The sequence below is a fragment of the Hyperolius riggenbachi genome, chromosome 1 (genome assembly GCF_040937935.1).
Source record: "Hyperolius riggenbachi isolate aHypRig1 chromosome 1, aHypRig1.pri, whole genome shotgun sequence".
In the NCBI taxonomy this organism is placed as follows: Eukaryota; Metazoa; Chordata; class Amphibia; order Anura; family Hyperoliidae; genus Hyperolius; species Hyperolius riggenbachi.
In genome coordinates this window covers 644,625,383-644,648,339 of record NC_090646.1, presented here as the reverse complement: position 1 = coordinate 644,648,339, position 22,957 = coordinate 644,625,383, and the positions used below count along the sequence as shown (strand labels likewise).

Here is a 22,957-nt window from a genome sequence, read left to right as displayed (position 1 = left end):
TCGATGTTAAAGTTTCAAAGTAAAAATGTATACATTTAAAAACCCGCCGACTTTAACGGTTAATAGCAAAGCCTGCTTAAAGTTTAGGAACACCAAATTCCTAGGGTATATTAAGGGGATCAGTGGGAATAAGAGGAAAAATTTTTTTTTCAAAAAGACCTTATAGTTTTTGAGAAAATCGATTTTTAAGTTTCAAGGACAAAAATGTCTTTTAAATGCGGAAAATGTCAGTTTTTTTTGCACAGGTAACAATAGTGTATTATTTTCATAGATTCCCCCAAGTGGGAAGAGTTTTACTTACTTCGTTCTGAGTGTGGGAAATATAAAAAAAAAACGACGTGGGGTCCCCCTCCCAGACCTCTTTAACCCCTTGTCCCCCATGCAGGCTGGGATAGCCAGAATGCGGAGCACCGGCCGCGTGGGGCTCCGCACCCTGACTATACCAGCCCGCATGGTCCATGGATTGGGGGGTCTCGGAAGGGGAGGGGCAGCCAAGCTTTCCCCTCCCCCTCCGAGCCCTTGTCCAATCCAAGGACATGGGGCTCTTCTCCACCTCCGATGGGCGGTGGAGGTGGAGGCCGCGATTTCCTGGGTGGGGGGTTCATGGTGGAATCTGGGAGTCCCCTTTAAAAAGGGGTCCCCCAGATGCCAACCCCCCCTCCCAGGAGAAATGAGTATAGAGGTACTTGTACCCCTTACCCATTTCCTTTAAGAGTTAAAAGTAAATAAACACACAAACACATAGAAAAAGTATTTTAATTGAACAAAAAACATAACCACGAAAAAAGTCCTTTAATATTCTTAATTAACCATTAATACTTACCTGTCCCTTTAAATAAATGATCCCACGCAATATCCTCGGAAATGTTTTATCAGTTACAATGTAACAAAGTTATTACAATGTAACAACTTTGTTACATTGTAACTACGCCGCACCCGACGTCACTCACCACCGCCGCCGCCACCGCGTCTGTGCTGCAGGACCCGACAGAGCTCTGAGCTATAGCTCAGAGCTCTCGAAAGCATCTTTGTATTTGGGCTCCAAGGAGCCCCATTGGTCCTTAGCAGACCAATGGGGTTCCTTCTGATTTGAAGGAGTCCCTGCCGGCTCCGCTGCCCTCCCCGCCTCTCCCACATGTCACCCACATGTGGGTGACATGTGGGTGACAGATGTGGGCGGGGTGGACAGCGGGAGCTGCGGGGACTTAGCGTCCTGCACGGACGCGTATTTACTTTTAACTCTTAAAGGAAATGGGTAAGGGGTACAAGTACCTCTATACTCATTTCTCCTGGGAGGGGGGGTGGGCATCTGGGGGACCCCTTTTTAAAGGGGACTCCCAGATTCCACCATGAACCCCTCACCCAGGAAATCGCGGCCTCCACCTCCACCGCCCATCAGAGGTGGAGAAGAGCCCCTTGTCCTTGGATTGGACAAGGGCTCGGAGGGGGAGGGGAAAGCTTGGCTGCCCCTCCCCTTCCGAGACCCCCCAATCCATGGACCATGCGGGCTGGTATAGTCAGGGTGCGGAGCCCCACGCGGCCGGTGCTCCGCATTCTGGCTATCCCAGCCTGCATGGGGGACAAGGGGTTAAAGAGGTCTGGGAGGGGGGACCCCACGTCGTTTTTTTTTTTATATTTCCCACACTCAGAACGAAGTAAGTAAAACTCTTCCCACTTGGGGGAATCTATGAAAATAATACACTATTGTTACCTGTGCAAAAAAAACTGACATTTTCCGCATTTAAAAGACATTTTTGTCCTTGAAACTTAAAAATCGATTTTCTCAAAAACTATAAGGTCTTTTTGAAAAAAAATTTTTCCTCTTATTCCCACTGATCCCCTTAATATACCCTAGGAATTTGGTGTTCCTAAACTTTAAGCAGGCTTTGCTATTAACCGTTAAAGTCGGCGGGTTTTTAAATGTATACATTTTTACTTTGAAACTTTAACATCGATTTTCTCAAAAACTATAAGGTCTTTTTGAAAAAAAATTTTTTCCTCTTATTCCTCCTGATCTCCTTAATATATTCTCTAAATTTGAGGCTCTTAGCATTTAAGGGGGCTTTGCTATTAACCCTTAAAGTCGGCGGCTTTTTTATATTATACGGAGCGTTACGGTTTAACGCGAAATTACGGTAGCGTTTAATGCGAAATTACGGCATGAACAAATAACCATTGTAATGCGAAAATTACGCGAAAATTACGCTTACGCGAAATTTCACGAAATCCTTCTTCATTACGATTATGTACTTACGGCCATAATCGTAATTACACTAATTACGCAAAATTTCGCGAAATCGTAATTAGGTTATTACGCTCATCTCTACGCCTGGTATCCTCCAGTCGGCACAGGTGCAGTCCAGCTCAATGCTCCCTGCCACGGGAGTGTGACGGGGGAGGGCGGCATGCGAAGTATGCCCCGGACAGGTGGACTTTCCAAAAGCCAATTGGGGGGAGTCCAGTCGGCGTTGAAGGACGGTGAAGGAGAAATCAGCCTGGAGGGGGCTGGAGGAAGCCCCAGGTATGTATAATTTTGTTTATTTTAAACCATATCAGGTATACACCGTCCATGATTATGACATTATTTGGTCTTTGTAAAAGGTCTACACCAAATCCTTGTGCTACTATACTGTCCCTTAGTGGTCAATGAGAAATCATGGTTAGAGATGGCCAGAACTGCCGATTTTCGGTTCGCGAACTTCCGCAAAAGTTCAGTTCGCGCGAACTTTCGCGAACCGCAATAGACTTCAATTGGGAGGCGAACTTTGAAAACTAGAAACACTTATGCTGGCCACAAAAGTGATGGAAAAGATGTTTCAAGGGGTCTAACACCTGGAGGGGGGCATCGTGGAGTGGGACAGACGCCAAAAGTCCCGGGGAAAAAATTCTGGATTTGACGCAAAGCAGCGTTTTATGGGCAGAAATCACATTGAATGCTAAATTGGAGGCCTAAAGTGCTTTAAAACATCTTGCATGTGTATACATAAATCAGGGAGTGTAATTAGAGTACTGCTTCACACTGACACCCCAAACTCACTGTGTAACGCACCGCAAACAGCTGTTTGTGTAGTGACGGCCGTGCTGGACTGGTGCGCGCCATGGCGAGAGTGCAGGCCGTGGCGACTTTCAAGCCCATATGGTCGCGGGGTTGTGGTAGCTCAATGACTGAACAACAGTGACTGTCCAGCTGATCAAATTACAATGTGCACCTGTCACACACAGACAGGTACCGGCAGGGCCGTGCAGAGGGTCCTTAAGTGGGGGGTGCTCAAATTTAAAAAAGGGGCCTGGCATTAGTGCGAATACTTGGCACCATGCCTGTACTGGGTGCTGGCTATGGGTGGGCTTTGGGCATCACATGGGTTTTGAATGCAGGTACTTTGGGTGCATGTACGGGTTAAGTGGGTGCTTGGTGCAGATAGTGGGGGCGGGGGGCATGTGGAAGCTGTGTGCAGGTGTGAGTACTGGGTGCAATTTTAGGCCTGGTGCAGATACTTGGTGTCATGTGAGTGTGAGTACTGGGTGCTAGCTATGAGTGAAAGGGGTGGATTCCGGGAAAAATAGAGGTCAGTGTGGGTGCTGCAGGAAGGGGCAGTGCCATGCAGAGGATCCTCAAGGGGGTGGTGCCCAAATTTGAAATCGATAAATCGTGCTAACTTGTGTATGTAATACCCCCTCTCCAGAAAGCATAAGGCAGTCTTAACGCACACACACACACACACACACACACACACACACACACACACACACACACACACACACACACACACACACACACACACACACGCACGCACGCATGCACGCACACACACACACGAGTACTAGGTGCATATAATGGCTTTGGCTTGGTGACGTGTGAGTACTGTGCCATGTGGGTGTTGATTATGGGGGTATGTGGGTCTTCGGTGCAAATACTGAGTGCCAAGTGGGTACTGGGAGTGTGTACATGGTGACATATGGGTGGAAGGGTGCTGGCTAGTGGGGTATTTGTTGTCATGTGGGTGCTAAAGGAAGATGCTGGGTGCCATGTGGGTTCTGGGTGCTGGCACAGGGTGTCATGTGGATTCTGGCTGTATGGGTGTGTATCAACCATCATGTAGGTGTTTATTGCAGGTACTCAGTCCCTTGTGAGTTCTGGGTGCAAGTACTGGATGTCATATGTGAGTGCTTGGTGTGGGTGCTGGGCACCAAGTGGAGGCTTAGTGCAACTGGAACTACTGCAGATGCAACATGTGGGTGTTGGGTGCAGGTACTGGGTATCACATAGGTGCAAATACTTGGTGCCATGCCTGCACTGGGTGCTAGCTATGGGTGGGCATTGTGTGTCATGTGGGTTCTGAGTGCAGGTAGTTTGGGTGCTAGTACTAATTATGTGAGTGCAGATAGTGGGTGCCATGTGAAGGCAGTGTGCAGGTGTGAGTAGAGAGTGTCATGTTGGGGCTGGGTGCAAGTACTGTGCCATGTAGGTGTGAGTACTGGGTGCCAGCTATAGGGTGAAGGGGTGCAGGTACTGGGTGTCATGTGGCTGTTTGATGCAAGTACTAAGTGCCATATTGAGGCCGGATGTGATTATTGGGTGATTGTTGCAAGTACTGGGTGCTTGCTATAGTGGGGGTTACTGGTTGAGTGTAATGTGGGTGCTGAATATTGGTGGAATTGCTGTAGGTGCAGGGGGTGGGAGGTCACTGTGGATACTGCTATGAATGGCATAGTTGCTGCTAGGGGAGGTAGAGGTCAGTGTGGTTGCTGGGGGAAGGGTAGGTCACTGTGGGTGCTGGGGGGAGAAGTAACTGTGGGTGCTGTGGAAGGTAGATGTCAGTATGGGTGCTGGAGGAAAGGGAGGTCACTGTGGGTCCTTTGGGGGAGGTCCCTGTGGGTCTCGGGAGGTAGAGGTCATTGTGGGTGCAGGGGGTGGGAGGTCACTATGGGTGCTGCTATGAATGGCATAGGTGCTGCTAAGGGAGGTAGAGGTCAGTGTGGGTGCTGGGGGAAGGGTATGCCACTGTGGGTGCTGTGATAGGAAGAGATCAGTATGGGTGCTGGAGGAAGGGGAGGTCACTGTGGGTGCTGCTGGGAGAAGTCAGTGTGGTTACTGGAGGAGGGAGTGAATGCTGGATGTTGGGAGAGGCCACTGTGGGTGCTGGCAATGGGAGAGGTCACTGTAGGTGCTGCTTTTGGGATGGGAGGTCCCTGTGGGTGCTGCAGGGGACAGGAGGGTAGCCACAGGGGAAGGAAAAAAATCACTGTGGGTGCTGGGGGAGGGATAGGTCAGTGTGGGTGCTGGGGTAGGCAGGATCACTGCTAGAGCTGGGGATAGAGAGGTCACTGTGGGTGCTAGGTGGAGGGAGAGGTCACTGTGGGTGCTAGGTGAAGGGAGAGGTCACTGTGGGTGCTAGATGGAGGGAATGGTCACTGTGGGTGCCGGGTAAGGGAGAGGTCACTGTGGGTGCTAGGTGGGAGAGGTCACTGTGGGTGCTAGGTGAAGGGAGATGTCACTGTGGGTACTGAGGAGGGAGAGGTCAGTATGGGTCCTAGGTGGAGGGAGAGGTCACTGTGAGTGCTAGGGGAGGGAGTGGTCACTGGGTACTAGGTGGAGGGAGAGGTCACTATGGGTGCTGGGGGAGGTAGAGGTCAGTATGGGTCCTAGGTGGAGGGAGAGGTCAGTATGCCACACTAGGATTCCTGTCTGGCCCTCTTCACTTGAAAGTGTCCCAGGCGGGGGCGGAGCTTCCCGCGGATGGGTGGGGCTTATCGAGGTCGGGGCGGAGCTTATTTTTTGCAAGTTGCTCGGCGAGAGGGGCCTTTTTTTGAAGATTTTAAAAAGGGGGGTGCCTGGGCACCCAGAGCACCCCCCTGTGCACGTGCCTAGGTACCGGACAGGCACAGTGACACTTCCTGCGCTCACGTAGGTAGGTGGGTGCACTGTGAACAACAGGTAGGTATATGCAGTGATAGGTATTATAATGTGCACCTGTCACACACAGACAGGTACCGGACAGGCACAGTGACACTGCATGTGCACACGTAGGTAGGAGGGTGCACTGTGAACAACAGGAAGGTATATGCAGTGATGGGTATTATAATGTGCACCTGTCACACACACACACAGGTACCGCCGTGAACAGGTGCAATGACTGGTGGTATTAACAATGCGTGCGCTCACGTAGGTAGGTAGGTAGGTAGGTGCACTGAACAGTGAACAGGTGCAGTGATTGGGATGAGATTACAAATCTGCAGCTGCCAGTCACACACACAGGTAGTCACTGAATGTGCTGGGCCTGGCAGTGGCACAGTAGCAATTACACCAAAGGCCAGCTGCGACTGACTGACAGGGCTGTATATAATGCAAGTGGGCCACAAAAAAAAAAAAAGATCACAAGAACAAGAATAGCTCTCAAAAGAGCTGTTGTGGGGTGCTCTTTTAGCAATAAGAATCAGCAAGGAGCAAGCTAATAAGCCTACAAGAGCCTAACTAAGCTTACCCTATAGCTCTCTATGCAGCAGCTCTCCCTTATCTAATTACTGCAGGCACACGAGTGAGTCCAATGCTTGACGCTGCCTGCCTTTTATAAGGGGGGAGTGGCTCCAGAAGAGAGTGTAGCCTGATTGGCTACAATGTGCCTGCTGACTGATGTAGAGGGTCAAAGTTGACCCTAATGATGCACTATGGGGGCAAATCGAACTTCCGGAAAAGTTTGCGGTTCTCCGCGAACGCGAACCACGGAAGTTCGCCGGGAACTGTTCGGCCCATCTCTAATCATGATTGATGTCACCTTCCTTTTACAGGCATTTGTCTGTCCCTGGTAGTATTCTCTTTTTCACTATAAGGATTTGGTATTTATGGTCTATGGTGTAATAAAGAGATTTTTATTTTTATTTATTTATTTATTTTTACTTTATAAATACTGCACTTTGGATTTTATGTCGCAATTAATTTATTACAACAGAACATCATGACTTTAAAGCCACATTAATCTTTTGATCTGAGGTTATAGTGACTTCCTTATCATTTTGGCTAGGAAGAGTTCTAAAGATTCTGTAGCTGATAAATTACAAATACTACAGTATTACTGCTGACTGCTCAATTCAATGACACTTGATAAAGTTCTCCTTTAAACAGACACTGTAATGCATCCAGGTACATGAATCCACTACTATATCCCGAAGGAAGTGTTCACTAAAAATACTTTTGCTGTTTTTCCTCTGTAAAATTATTTTTTCTACTGAAAAACTGTGTGAAAATGTAACCATAGCATGGTTTGGTCTGTAGTTTTGCCTGGCCTCTCTATTTCTCTCCGTTCTCTTCCCTTCTGCTCATTCATACTGTCTGCTCTTTGTGTGCAGAGAGAAGACAGTTGCTCTGTGTACTCAGTGCTGGCCAGAGAGAAGAGTGGAAGACAGCACACAGAGAGAATCAGAATCAATTTTATTTCGCCAAGTAAGTTTGCACCTACAAGGAATTTGTCTTGGCAGTTGCTTAACAAACACAAACATAAACAATACAAGGACAGACAGTGTGTATATTACAAGTCAAGGACATTATAAGTGTAGTGGCAGTAAGCAATGTGAGAATCGTTCATTTTCAGTTTTGTGCTGATTACTATCAAGTCCCAGCAGTAGCAGCTCTAACGTAGTTCAGCATTAAGTATGGCTACCGCTTGAGGAAAAAAGCTGTTCCTGTGTCTGGAGGTTTTGGTAGCGATTGACCGGAATCTTACTCCTGAAGGCATGCGCTGGAAGATGGAGTGAGCTGGGTGAGAGGGGTCAGAGGCAATTTTGGTTGCTCTTTTTCTGCACCTGCTAGCGTAAAGATCCTGCAGGGAAGGTAAGCTACAGCCAATTATCCTTTCCGCTGATCGGATGATTCGCTGCAGCCTCCCTTTTTCTAATGCTGAGCAGGAGCCGAACCATACAGTCATAGATGATGTTATGGTGGATTCAATAATTGCAGTGTAGAACTGCACCATTAAATTTTGAGGTAGGCCAAACTTTTTCAGCTGCCGTAGATGGTACATCCTCTGTTGCGCTTTCTTGACAATAGTGGCCGTATTGTTATCCCATTTTAGGTTGTGTGAGATTGTGGACCCAAGAAACTTGAATGACTCTACCTGGGTTATTGTGGATCCATTTATAGTTAAGGAGAGGTGCTGGGGGGGAGATCTCCTAAAGTCTATTATCATCTCCATGGTTTTTTGAGCAATTAGTTCCAAGTTGTTGCTGCTGCACCAGGAGGAAAGCTGTCCCACCACATGCCTGTATGCAGATTCATCCCCGTTTTGTATGAGACCAACTACTGTTGTGTCATCTGCAAACTTCAGAACCTTAACAGATGGATCTGTGGAGATGCAGTCATTGGTGTTCAGTGAGTAGAGCAGTGGGGAAAGCACACAGCCCTGGGGTGCACCAGTACTGACGGTCAGAGAGCTTGATGTGTGTTTACCAAGTCTAACACGCTGTCTCCTATCGAGAGAGAAACAGCAACTGTCCTTTAAGTAAACTCTTCACTTTCAGGGTAAAGTAGTAGAATTATACAGAACAGCATTTTAATGGAGACTTCGGGTCAAAGTCACAGGTAGCCAGCAGATACATGTAATGCCTCCAAATAACTGATTGTCTTGTAATTCATTACTGAGGGCTGGTTCAGATGGATATTGTTTCCATTCCCCCCCCCCCCCCCCCCCAGCCAAGTTTAATGTTAAGGATTCACTGCATTGCAATTGAGATGAATGGGGCATTCATCTCACAATGTTTACTGTCAATTGTTGTCATTTGGTCAACTGCTGTGGACAATCGAGTTGTCCTTGGAATCAGTTGTGTTTGTGGCTACACTGAACTCCCTCAGGCTCTTCAACATGACCATAAACAGCAACGAACAGCGTCAAGCACTTTTCTGTGCGGTAGCACAAAAGAGTTTCATTGTGACTAGACGGGTTGCCGTGAGCCGTTGATCTGAACGACCCTAAAGGAGAAAAAGTTTTCTGCTTCTCCCCTGGATACAGCAGATCTTTCCACATTGAGTGCACAGCTTAGTACATATCAACACAATCTGATCATTTTGGTAGGGAAATTATCTTATTAGTTAGCTTCTAAGGGAAGTACAAAGTTTTAGTATTAACTCTTTAAAGTGACTCTGTAACAAAAATTACAACGTTTTTTCTACCTTTCTACAAGTTCCTAAACCTATTCTAATGTGATCTGGCTTGCTGCAGCTCTTTCTACTATAACCATCTCTGTAATAAATCAATGTATCTTTCCCCTGTCGGCCTGTGTCTGGAAGGCTGCCAAGTTCTTCAGTGTTGAACTGTTCCTCTATGCACACTCCAGTGTGTGTTTTATTTACATAAGCCAGCAGCTTCTCTGCTATCTTATCAGTGATAGAAGAGAGCTGGATAAAAATCCTCCTCTGGAGGCTGTGAAAGGAGCTTGTCTGTCACATACTAAGGAATTAACGACATAGGCAGAGCTGTCTGCAGGAAGCCTGTAATGTTCAGTGCATGAGAGAATCTGGGGACAGAAGGTAAACACACACAAGTGATCTCTTGAGATTCAGAAGTAAGGCTGTATACAGCCTGCTTGTGTATGGATGTATTTTCTATGTGTGGACATACTGTACATCAACCTACTTCCTGTTTTGGTGGCCATTTTGTTTGTTTATAAACAAACTTTTTAAAACAGTTTTTGACTACTTTTAATGCGGCGGGGAGCGGCAAAATTGTGACAGAGGGTAATAGGAGATGTCCCCTAACGCACTGGTATGTTTACTTTTGTGCGATTTTAACAATACAGATTCTCTTTAAGTAACTTGGAAAACCAGTCATATGTTTTTCGCTATCATCACTGTGTTAAATGCTTTAGACAAAGTGGTTTTCAAACTTTTCTGGATAGGGCGCTCCTGATAACGCTCAAATGCAATGCAAGACAAAATCCATAGTGCAGTATTTATATAAGTAAAAAGAAAAATCTATTACAACATAGAGCATAAATGTGGATTCCTTTCAGGGCCCTTTTACCCCGGGGCAGTTCGATATTTTTACCGCACCCCACCATCGGTCAATGAAAGTCTATGGAGACTTTCATACTGCCATGGTGAGGCGTGACGCGACAGAACTGACGTTTTCACCGCATCCCCGATGATAGGACAAAACTACGTTAACTTTCTGCGTCGGACCGGAAGTTATGTTACTCTATAGTGACGCTATGGTGACTCTATAGTAGCAATACGCTTCCATGCACTTCCGCATACCTGAAGCAGGAAGTGATGACAAGTGTGTGTCACTTCCTGCTTGGCTGGTGGCCAGACAGGGAACACCGAGTACTAACGCAGTGTTTCCTGGAGGCCTGTTTCTGCGGTGTAGCGGGCGTGACGCACTGCATTGCTGCTGCCAGTTTGCAGTGTGAAACCGGCCTTAATGAAAAAGAGGACACTACCAGAGACAGACCAATGCCTAGAAAAGGAAGGTGAAAACAATCATGATTTCTCACTGACCACTAAGGGACAATAAAGTAACACAAGGGTTCCAGCAAATAGCTGGTAGTGGAAACAGGCCCTGAAGGAAAGTGTTAATGACGCCCCAGGATGCCGCAGCACCCATTTTGAGAACCACTGCTTTAGACCAAAATTAATTTTGAGTTTTACCCCGCTGGAATGTCTCCAGGAATTCTCCTTTAATGATATGGGGGTGTCCTTCTAATTAAGTTATATTAGCTGGACCGATTCATATGTTACAGTCGCTGCTGTTGACATCGTTCAATAATATCCTCAGCCTCAGAACAAAAGGCACAGCTTTGTCACGTGGGCTGAGATGACAGCCGGGGACATTGGTAATATTTATGCTAATTGCAGGCTTTGCTTTCTGTCTGCTGCGGAATGTTCCGTCTGGCCCAGACATGCTGCTCCTTAATTATACGTGTAAAAGACTCAAATTACCATGTTGATCAACCCTTTTCTGACGACCTCCATAAACCGCCGTGCTCTCTGCTCCCGTGATCAGGAAAAACTTTACATGCATCCAAAATATTGCTCTATATTTACATGACAAGGTCACAAGTTTAAAAGCAGCAGTCAATAAACCGGTGCTTCTGGGTGTATGCTCGGAATACAAAGGCATCCGGAATCATCTGCATGGCTTCGCCCGCTGTCTGTAGCTAATGAATTATTGTCTTGCTTTTTGGACATATCTATCTTTATGTGGTAATACAAGCCAAAAATGTAATGTGGCCCCTACTTAAAGCAACAGGGACAGCTATAGTATTTCAGGGAAAAATAACACATATATAAGTAGATAAATACTTGTTCTACTTACATAACATATGTATTGCACTGTATCCTCATTTTAATTTCACTGAATTTTATATAATAAATAAAGAGAAAACTTTTAGGTATCTTCCATCTTTACTGCCTCCGACTGAAGCCAATCCTGATGTAATTTCCTCCCTTACTCTTTTTTTTCCCCCTCTCCTAGAAACTGCACTGTCATATCTAGCTTGCTTTGTAAACATGCGAGTACATCATAAATCATATTTCAGCAGCTTCTTCCTCAGCCACCGGTCACACTGAAACTGCTCTCAGCCAGTCAGTGAGGAGCAGGAATGTGGGAGGGGAGATAAGAAGCTTCCCTCTCCTCAGCAATGTACTGCGATCCTCCTCTTCGTGCATCAGCATGGCCGTACTGCGTCTGTGTGAGTATGGCCAAGCCTGCGCAGGAACCCCTCATCCATGGGTGGCTTGGTGTTACTGCGCAGGTGCACAGTCGCGGCCGTGATTGAGCGGGTACAGCATGGCTGCATTCATGCATGAAGAGGAACATGCAAAAAGAAGGAGAAGTAAAAAGGCGCTACTCTGTCTCCCTATCCTCCCAATCAATCAGCTGCTTAATTCTCAAGGTGTGGGTATCCCTTTAATCCCCACAAAACATAAAAATAGACAAAAAACAGAGAATAGCGCTCGTATCCAAGTTTGTAATTGATAGTTTTTTTATCTATGCATAAAAAATATCTAGCCTTTGGAGTTAAAACCATATAAGCATAAAGGGTTTCATATACAAGATCACTTCAAAAGTTCTCCACTATATCCCCTCCTGCATATGTCTTCTAAAAAAATAATAATAAGTGGAACAATATAACTTCATTCATGCCATGCACACTGTCATGCATACCATGGAGCCACCTGAATCTCTAATAAAAATTCCCCATAAAAAATTCTCCAGTAAAATCCGTGTAGATAAGTGTATTGGGTCAATCCGCCTATGCGTTTATAGCAGTCCCCTCCGTTATCTCAGAGTGTCTATCCACCTGCCGCAAAGGACGCTTTCAATCACTTGTGCGTCCAGTCACTTACGCGTCTTGCAGCTTTTCTAATTTTCACATGCGGGCTCCGGCCGGTAGCCTCGCAAGCAGGACTCCTCTCTCTTTCCGTATCGCCGCTCCCCCGGTATGGCGTCCGTTTGCAAGCTCCTTACAGCTCCGTGCGCTCCGGCTGCACAGCTTTCCGGGTGATTGGCCAGTTGGGAGTGACGTCACTTCCCTTTCCGGGCTCCTGCGTTCCAACCAGCGTTCCAATGCGATTTCCTGCTTTCAGAACTCCCATATGCAACCATGCACCTTGTACTGTACGTGCTTTTGTTGCAGAACGTAGGAACACTGCGTGGATGCTCCTAGAGCCCTTCACATCGACATGTTTCGATAGTATACGACTATCTTCATCAGGATGAGGGATACCCACTGGCCACCACTTCCTGCTTTTTATAGACATCCAATCTATCAAATCTCCACCTTTCCTTAAAGGGGAACTCCATTCATTACTCATAGTTGCCCTCAATTCTCTAAGTCTCAATTTTTCACCCTCCATAGATTATTTTTACATTTTCTAAGCGTTTTTAGGCATTTATTGGGCATTTTTTTTTAGCGTTTTTAGGCATTTATTGGGCATTTTTTGAGCGTTTTTAGGCATTTATTGGGCATTTTTCAAACATTTTCTGGACATTTTCTGATCATTTTTCAGTCATTTTTTGAAAACATCCTCCTAAAAGCTTCCTCCTAAAAGCTCCCCCTCTCCCTCCATAGAGACCCAGGTGATCCATGCACTCAGGTGGCTCCCATTCATCTCATTGCAAGAAACCAAACATCTCCCATTCTTCATTTAAGCCATTAGGTACCATAGTGTTTAAATTAAAAATCCATTGGCTTTCTTTTCTTGACATTTTTGCTATGTAGTTTCCCCCTCTGGGGTCTCTCCGGATTATTTCCAATCCAAAAAATATCACATTATTCAATTTGCTTCCATGGTGCTGTCTAAAATGTTTCGAGAGGGGATGCCCCTCCCAACCCTTCAAAATATTATTAAAATGTTCCCCTATACGCTTATGCATTTCCCTCTTTGTACGTCCTATATACCTTTTGCCACACGGGCATATAAGGCAATATATAACCCCTTTGGTGTCACATGCTATTAATTCATCAATACTGTATATTTCCTTCCCCTCCTTTACTTGTAACATTTTAGCATATCCCTTAGTTCTATGACAGTTCTGACACCTCCCACATCTTACAAACCCCTCCCCCTGAATCCTTTGTAGGTCCCCTCGATTATGATTGGCCGTAGCTATTTTCAGGCCTATATTGCTTACTTTTCTAAACACAAAAGAAGGATACTCTGGCAATATTTCCCTCAAAATTTTATCGCCTTTCAGAATCCCCCAGTGCTTTCTAATGATCCCCTTTACACATCCTATTTGTGAGTTGTATTTCAAATTCAATCTCATTCAAAAATCTGCAGTATCCTGCTTTTGTTTTTTTTCTAACAATGTTTTCCTCTCCATTATCCCCACCTCCCATTTCACTTGTTCCAGAGCATCCTTCTCATATCCCTTCTCCATAAATTGTCCCGACATTATATCGGCTTCTTTTTTATATTGCTCCTCCTCTGTACAATTCCGTTTAAGTCTCATGAATTGACCTTTGGGAATGTTCTCCAACCATGCCGGTAAATGGCAGCTGTTAGCCAAGATGTATCCATTCACATCTGTGGCTTTCCTATAGGTTCTAGTTTTCAGTTCCGCTCCCTCTATATAAATAGATACATCTAGAAAATTAACTTCCCTCTCACTTATCTCTGCTGTAAACTTCAGCCCCCAATCATTATTGTTTATTTTATCCACAAACTTCCCCAAAGCATCTTTCGAGCCCCTCCAGACGAGCAGGACGTCATCTATAAATCTCTTCCAGAGGACCAGGTCCATCCTGATGAAGATAGTCGTATACTATCGAAACATGTCGATGTTAAGGGCTCTAGGAGCATCCACGCAGTGTTCCTACATTCTGCAACAAAAGCACGTACAGTACAAGGTGCATGTGTTTAATATGGCCACAACCTCTGAAATTTTTCAGTGTCACGGCATGATGTTCATCCAGGTCGCGTGCGCGCACACTCTGCATGTCCTAGCGCACCACCCTACTCCTTTGCTGTATTTTTCATGGAGCTAATGAGGGCTGATTGCACACTCTGACATTCTGTGCCTGGCACACACTGCAGGCATGCGAAAGAACAACTGGAAGGGACCGAGATAGGCGGCAATTGACAATTGAAGAGGCGAAGCTAATAAGGTGAACAGCTCTGCCTCTTCCTGTTAGCCCATTCTCCGACCAAGTGGATCAAAGAGGAAAAAATACACTTTCTGGAGAAGGAGGTACTCGTTTAGCAGGATAAAGATGATTAAAGGGGAACATCAGCCTAAACATACTGTCAAGAAGTTACATTAGTTATGTTAATTAAAATAGATAGGTAATATAATCTCTTACCCACCCTGTTTTGAAAGAACAGGCAAATGTTTGTGATTTCATGGGAGCAGCCATCTTTTTGGTTAAAATGAGGTGACAGGGAGCATGAGACACAGTTCCAACCGTCCTGTGTCCTGATCACCCCTCCCAGCTGAGCGCAAGGCTTCATAATCTCAAACTCAAAATTGAAAAAAAACAAATTTGCACCAAAACAGCAGAAGGACAATAACATCATTAGAAATCCCATCATGCTTTGCACAACATCAGGGTAACAATGGGCGGGCAATTTTCTTCTGTGCAGCTAAAAATGAGACTTGAGTAAGAAAAACAAAGTTCTGATGCTGTGAAACTGTTAAAGAAACACCAAGCCTTTTCAGTGCTGCTGAGTAGATTTTTAGTCTGGAAATTCAGTTTATTGCTTAAAGGATACCCGAAGTGACATGTGACATGATGAGGTAGACATGTGTATGTACAGTGCCTAGCACACAAATAACTAGGCTGTGTTCCTTTTTTTCTTTCCCTGCCTGAAAGAGTTAAATATAAGGTATGTAAGTGGCTGACTCAGTCCTGACTCAGACAGGAAGTGACTACAGTGTGACCCTCACTGATAAGAAATTCCAACTATAAAACACTTTCCTAACATAAAATGGCTTCTGAGAGCAAGAAAGAGGTAAAAAGGGGAATTTCTTATCAGTGAGGGTCACACTGTAGTCACTTCATGTCAGGACTGAGTCAGCCACTTACATACCTGATATTTAACTCTTTCAGGCATAGAAAGAAAAAAGGAACACAGCATAGTTATTTGTGTGCTAGGCACTGTACATACCCATGTCTATCTCATCATGTCACATGTCACCTCGGGTATCCTTTAAAAATAGAAAGCAACTTAACTTTCTTCTTTATAGAGAACTATTTGAGACCCGTACAGCAGGAAATCAACATGTCTCCATCTTTTTTGCTTTCACTGCAGGTTTCCTTTAATGCCGTACAGAAATGCCGACCGATGATAAACTAAGGCAATAATCCGCAGAACAGAATTCTATTTGCTTTCTGGTTCAGCGCTTTGCAACTGTTAAAATAAACCAGAAGAAAATGAAAAGAGAAGATGTTTTAATATGTAAATATTTCACTTGCATAATTTTGCATGTATAATTGAATACGTCTCAGGAGGAGAGGAACAACTGAAATATGTTCCTGTAGACCAAAAGAGTGGAGAAATTAAAACCACTTACTTACGCCGCTCCCTCCATCTCCCTGTTGGGGGGGGGGAATCGCTTTTCGGGAATTCACGCTGTACCTGGCGAATCTGGCTTATTTGCATGGCGGATTTCAAAGGCACGCAGATATGAAAGTCTTCAGTAAGGCTTTTTGTAGCTTTGCGAGTCCTCTAAGGAATTTCAATAGATATACTGACTACACTGGTGTGATAATGTATTCCTAAGCACTGCCGATACTATCCACAGAATTCTCAACAACAGAGGAGGGTCAGATCAGTTTTCATCTCCACCCAACAACATGACCGTCTACATACTAAACTTCTGTTTTGCCTTCCGAGACTTTGTCTTACTTTACAGTATTGATTTCCTGGCTCTCCACTAAACAGAAAAATAGGTATTTTGGATAGGGGTTTAAAGCCCTGCTTTTACTTCCCAATGTTAAATGCAGAGAGTAATATTATGTACATGGCACACTTGTACTTTTTACAATGAATATTTTAAAAGTACCTGGCTGGCTGAATCCTGTAGCTTCATTTCCTGTTGAATCAGCAGTACAATTTTATTGGACAAACAGCTGTCTGGACTACTCCCCCTACATCGTTATCACTGGCATGAGGTATTCTGGGAAGAAGCAGCCAGTCTGTGAGAAAACGCAGAAAAGCGCCTCGAGTACTCAGAGTAAGGCGGCTAATTTCGTGTCCAACATAGCAGCTGGCGTGCATGGGCCTGCATCCACTGGCCTGACGGAGCGCGGAGAAACCGCCGCATGCCCAGTGAACAAGGCGGCGGATTCCGCGTCCGACGCGCCGGTTTGCACACATGGACCGACCACTAGCAGTTTGGTTGAACGTGGAGAGGCCGCCGCATGCTCTGACAGCGGTGCGGCTGGCCCCGCGTTCAAACCAACAGGTACATTGCAAAACATGTCTGGTGTGGCTGGGACTGATAGTCCACACAGGTTCAGAAAGACGCGCGCGCGTGCGTTGAGAGGCAGAGCCTTTATGACAGTCAGAAGGGTGCCAGCTGATCCAGCCAGTCAGCTGACAATTCCTCCAGGTTTCATTGGTCCAGCACTTAGGGGAGGCGCTGGAGAGCACTGGTGTAAATATACTGGGTGCTGGTCATTTCTCTGGTATCTGGCGTTGCGATCACTACGTGGTAGCACTCAGACCTTGTCAGTATCTGTGATATTATCTGTTATTACTTCAGACTAGTTCCAGGGTGTTGATGATCAAGGAACTCACACCCAAGACTAGGGAACTGTATTACCAATCTGTTATCACTTCAGACTAATTCCAGGGTGTTGATGATCAAGGAACTCACACCCAAGACTAGGGAACTGTATAACCATTCTGTTATACTTTAGACTAATTCCAGGGTGTTGATGATCAAGGAACTCACACCCAAGACTAGGGAACTGTATTATCAACCTGTTATTACTTCAGACTAGTTCCAGGGTGTTGATGATCAAGGAGCTCACACCCAAGACTAGGGAACTGTATTACCATCCTGTTATATATCAGACTAGTTCCAGGGTGTTGAGAATCACGGAGCTCACACCTAAGATTAGGCATTGTTATTATCTGTTATGACTTTCTGCTTTCCTGACCTCTCTCTTGTTCTCTGATTTGGTACTTCGCTATATCTGATTCTCTGTTGCTGAACATTGCTTGTCTCAAGATTCCGTTTCTGTCTGCTGTATCTGTTCTGAATTGTCTGTCTGTTACCGACCTGGCCTGTCCGACCTTGAGAACTATCTTCCCTGTTGGAAGATAGTTCACAGACCTGTCAGTGACACTTCACCATTGGTGTCACTCACTCTCTGGTCCTTCCCACTCTCGGCCTGGCTCCGCCGCTTGGGGAGCATCAGACTTTTGGAAGGAACCTGATCTCTAAGCAATATCTCGTACTGCCTAGCACCCTCTATACGGGTGCTCTCCTCAAGGTATTACTGTTGCACCAAACACTCATATTACTCAGGTGTCCAGAGGTTAGAGATATATCTGATTATCGGTGATACTGCAGATCATCAATAATCGGGTATATATCTGTATTCTCGGTGATACTGCAGATCACCGGTAATCAGATCCTCTCTGTGTTACACCGATCGTTACACAGTCTCTCCCTGGGAGCACAGACCACTCCCACTTCCTCACTCTGCTGGTAGGATATTAACTCTTTGTGACCTGCACTGCAGCTACATTAGAATCTCTTAATAGGAAGAATCAGCAGCAAAGGGGACACTTAAGTATAAGTTGCGCTCCGACTGGGGAACATTCAATGTGCTATGTGCGTTCTACATTGTCACATGACTGACTACTTAAAATGGAATAGGCCTGGAATAGCTGCATCAAAATAATGTGTTCAAAAGACAGGACAGGACATACAGCAACACAAGAACAAAAACATACATATTTGATGTGTGGTTTGAAACATCACTCATACTGGTACATTTTCATTTGGTAAAGTAACAGAAACAGGAAACCCTAGTTTGGTGTTAATTTCTATGTTAAAGCCCACTTGAATGAAGGCTCCGAGCCTGCAAATCTGTGTTTACAGATACCCCAATAATTTTTTTGCCTGAAGAAGCTGGTAAATCCTGCAAAACGCATCACAAGTAGAGTTTTTTTTCTGAATTAAACTGTTTTTAAAATAGACTGTGTTTTCTACCTGGACCGGCTCCGACTCATCGTGGCCATATGTACTTTTGCAAGCTGGAGGTGTCTGTCAGTCACTGCTTCTTTAAAGAGACTCTGTAACAATTTTTTTCAGCCTTAGTTCTTCTATCCTATAAGTTCCTATGCCTGTTCTAATCTGCTCTGGCTTACTGCAGTCTTTCCTAACTGCACTGTCTCTGTAATAAATCAATGTATCTTTCCTCTGTCCTGTTTGTCGGGCTAAGGCTTGAATGTGTGGAATGTGCAGGGCTGCTTGTGATTGGTAGAAGCGATACACACCCTCTGCAGGCCCCCTGCATACTCTGAATGACTCATACACTATGCTTAGCTGAGCCTATTAGAAGCTGGTTAGTTTGTTTGTAAACACTGCCTAAAACTGTTAATTACAAGCCAGGATTGCAGCAGAGAGTGGCAGAAACAGCACAGAGGGGCACAGGAGAAAATAATGAATAGAATGGTATGCTTTTTATTGTAAGAATATTAGAGTACAGATTCTCTTTAAGCTGTTGCATAGGCATGTTCATAGCTTCACATATGCTGTCATACATCTTAGCCTATGTCATCCTCTTGTTCTGTTACCTGCAAATTTTTGAAGCATCAAGGATCTCTCCAAAGAATCCGGTTTTCTCATTATATGACTATATTGGTATTTATGTTTTAATAGTAGTATCAGCCCTTCTAGTTAACACTCTGGCCTTATTTTTTTACCTAGTGACTGGTTAGATCTTCTGGCAGTCCAGGGAACTCTCAGTAGCTTTCTCCACACCCACAATTTAAAAAGCATCAATTTTGCTAAGCATCCACCAGTAAGTCCAACACTACCTTCCTTTTAAACTGCCATTAGTGTATTTTATCTTTTCGGTGCCTTTGTTGACCTGCTTATCATTGAATTACTCTGTATAAATACCATATTTTTTAAGACACACTTTTTCTCCCCAAAAGTGTGTAGAAAAAGTCACTGCGTCTTATAGTCCAAGTACAGGGAGTCCTCAACTTACGAACGCCTGCAAATTCGAAGCGTCAACCCGCCGCAATCTTGAGGACTACCTGTATTGCCCCAGTGTCCTCATCTGCTTCTTCTCATCTTTACCCCCCCCCCCCCTACTGAATGAAGGTAAGCAGCGGCAGCCTGGCTCAGCTCCTCTATTGGAGCCCGCGGCAATCAGAGACCTCTTCTCTCCTTCACTGTTCCCCTAGTGTCGGGCGGCTTCTGCTGATCCTGTCATCAGCAGAAGCCGACACTAGGGGAGCCGTGTGGAAGAGGAGAGGTCCCTGATCGTTACTGGTTCCGATGCATTGGGTGAGCTGTGCTGCTGCTGCTTTTATTTATTCAGGGGTAGTGGAGGGCGACACGGGAGCAAAGGAAGACACAAGGGGGGAGCGGAGGAGACATGGGAGACAGAAGGGGACACCTGGAGGTCAGAAGAGGACACATAGGGACACAAGAGGGCACATGGAGACACAGGAGGACACATGACGAGGTAAGAGGAGGACACAATGATAGACGCTCCTGGACCATGGACGCACCAGGTTTAGTATATATTCTTTTCCCTGGTTTTACCCTCTGATCTTAGGCGCGTCTTATAGTCCAAAGCTTCTTATAGGTTGAAAAATAAGGTAGTTCATTTATCGCAGCCACATCTCCTTTCAATAACATCAGTGAGGAAGGGGAGATGATTTACTACTGAAGTCACAAAACTCTGGTGATTATCAAACATGACCAGTCCTCTTGAAACTGAGGCGATTGCCACGTTTTAATAAAAAGGTCCCATGTGTGAAAAACAAGAGTGGGATCACGTATCACAACTTTATTACGCATTCGTAAGCTGTCACTGTGGTCTGTTATGCTCCAGGCAGCGACTGCAGCCATTACCAGCAAATAGCAGCTGAGATTGCTTTTTATCCAGGCATTTTGTATTGAACTTCTTCCTTTAGAGGGAAAAAGCACTTTTCACAAGAAAAACTCAATGTTTTGAGTTTGGCTCTCAGTTTAGCTTTACAATGCAGCCTGCAAGTGTTCATTGCAAACATTGTTATCCCCTCAGCTTGATTACACTGTTTTATTTTGAATATGAAACATAAGCATTCTAGAAAAGAGAGAAATCGAGAGCCCAATATGGTTTAGTATGTCAGAGATACGAAGGGAAATGAATAAGTGAGATGGTTATACTCACAAACATGGGTTACCGCTCAGGCAACCACTGTATAGGCAGGTGAGGAGAGTAGACCTGTCCTCACTCAGGATTAAGAAGTCGCTCTCTGTATATCAGAAAAAATGGGGTAGGATCACCCCTCCACCTGGGGTGGACTCAAGTATACTGGTAGGTGATCAGAGGCGCCAGCAGAATAAAATTAATATAAAATTGTTAAAAATTGCCGAGAGGGAAAGTGGTGGACTTCCCCTCAATAATTAGACACCAAGGTCTGTCATCAAATCAAACGAATATTCAATAGTACCCCAAAATCTGCAACGCGTTTCGTGGGAACAGACCCACTTCTTCAGGCAATAAAACGGGGACATTTTATTGCCTGAAGAAGTGGGTCTGTTCCCACGAAACGCGTTGCAGATTTTGGGGTACTATTGAATAAATGTATTTGTTTGATTTGATGACAGACCTTGGTGTCTAATTATTGAGGGGAAGTCCACCACTTTCCCTCCCGGCAATTTTTAACAATTTTATATTAATTTTATTCTGCTGGCGCCTCTGATCACCTACCAGTATAAGCATTCTAGGTGGCTTCTAACAGAAACTGGTTGATGCAGCGGTGTAGCAATAGGAAATACAGGGGTTGCAAGTGCAGTGCAGGGGTTGCAAATGTAGATAGGCACCTTGGTATGAGCTTTAAAAGCAAACCTGCACTGAACATTCAAGGTCAAAATAAACGTCATACTTGCCTCCCGTGTAGTCTACTCCTCAATCTCTTTCTCCTCTCCCGTGTCCTGTTCGTCCACTGTGATCAATGGAATTCTCCATCCTCCATTTTAAAAATGGCGATGACCCCATAACAGCTGTAAGCACACTGTTAAACTGTAATATCGCCCACTTGAACCATAGGGAAACATGGACATTACCTTGCACATCCGTTGTCCTTTCAGTTATAACTGACAGTCACTGATATATAACTGACCTCAACTGATCGATTTCAGTTCTGACAAAATGTTGGCAGAACTGAAAGGAATCATTTTTGGAAGAATATGGTGAGCTTCTGAGAGGAACTGAGAGTGAGGTAAGTATGTAATATTTATTTGCAGGTCCATCATGTGTTTATTTTACATAATGTTACTTGGTTCAGGTTCACGTTAATTAGCGCTGTGCTGGTAATGATCACCTCCCTATATGCCTTGAATAGTAGTAATCATTATCCACGGTACATATTTGCCAGTTTTCTCCAAGAAACCCAAACCATGTTCGTACGAATATTGGGTTCTCCATAGACTGGACCAGGAAAGCGGTTGGAAGTTGCAACCATAGCTTTTTAGGATCTTTCTGTACACTTTATATATAATTTTGCCTTCTTAAAACAGAAGGTATTTGCAACAATTAGGCTTTAAAGAGAAATCGTAACCAAGAATTGAACTTCATCCCAATCAGTAGCTGATACCCCCTTTCCCACGACAAATATTTTCCTTATCACAAACAGACCACCAGGGGACAGTGTATGGCTGAAATTGTGTTGAAACCCCTCCCACAGTGTAATGTCAGGACCATGGTTCTGACATCACACTGTGGGAGCCTTGTTGCATTGTGGGACATAACAGCTGTTTCCAACTGCCAAAAAAGAAAGCAGCATCTCCTTCCAGTGACATCACCTGCCAGCAGTAAAAATGTCACCGTGTGATAAATGTCAGAATGTAAATCAGGGAGAGGAAAGATTTTACAACGGGCAAACACTGACTAAATCATTTATACATAATTATTGTAAAAATGAATCACTTTTTTTATTACATTATTTTCACCGGAGTTCCTCTTTAAGGGGGGAAAGTCTATGGATGATCAGGAGGCTTACTGGATATTCTGTTACCCCTCCGCTGCCAGCTGAAAAGACAAGAGTTCCCCTGGAGAGACACAAGGGCAATAAGGGCACTCAAATCAGAATGCATTTTTTAAATTAAATATTGTAGTTTATTACTGTTGAGTAAAAAAAAAAAAAATTGACATTGAAAATGGTATCTTAAAGGATTCATGAGGTAAATTAGATAAAATCAGATTTACCTACCTGGGGCTTCTGCCAGCCCCTAGAAGCCTATATGTCCTTTGCCACAACCTGGGGTCCCCTTTGCGCAAG

General features: G+C 44.8%; 1 long non-coding RNA gene across 1 annotated transcript in view; it reads left to right on the top strand.

The window, feature by feature from the left end:
* Positions 1-15,824, top strand: part of LOC137560480 (uncharacterized) — a 52,640-nt gene extending 36,816 nt beyond the window's left edge. Inside the window, exons 2-3 of the long non-coding RNA XR_011029829.1 lie at positions 7,345-7,438; positions 15,746-15,824. This is a non-coding gene — a long non-coding RNA (uncharacterized lncRNA). The remainder of the gene's footprint in view (positions 1-7,344; positions 7,439-15,745) is intronic.
* Positions 15,825-22,957: the final 7,133 nt, after the last annotated feature.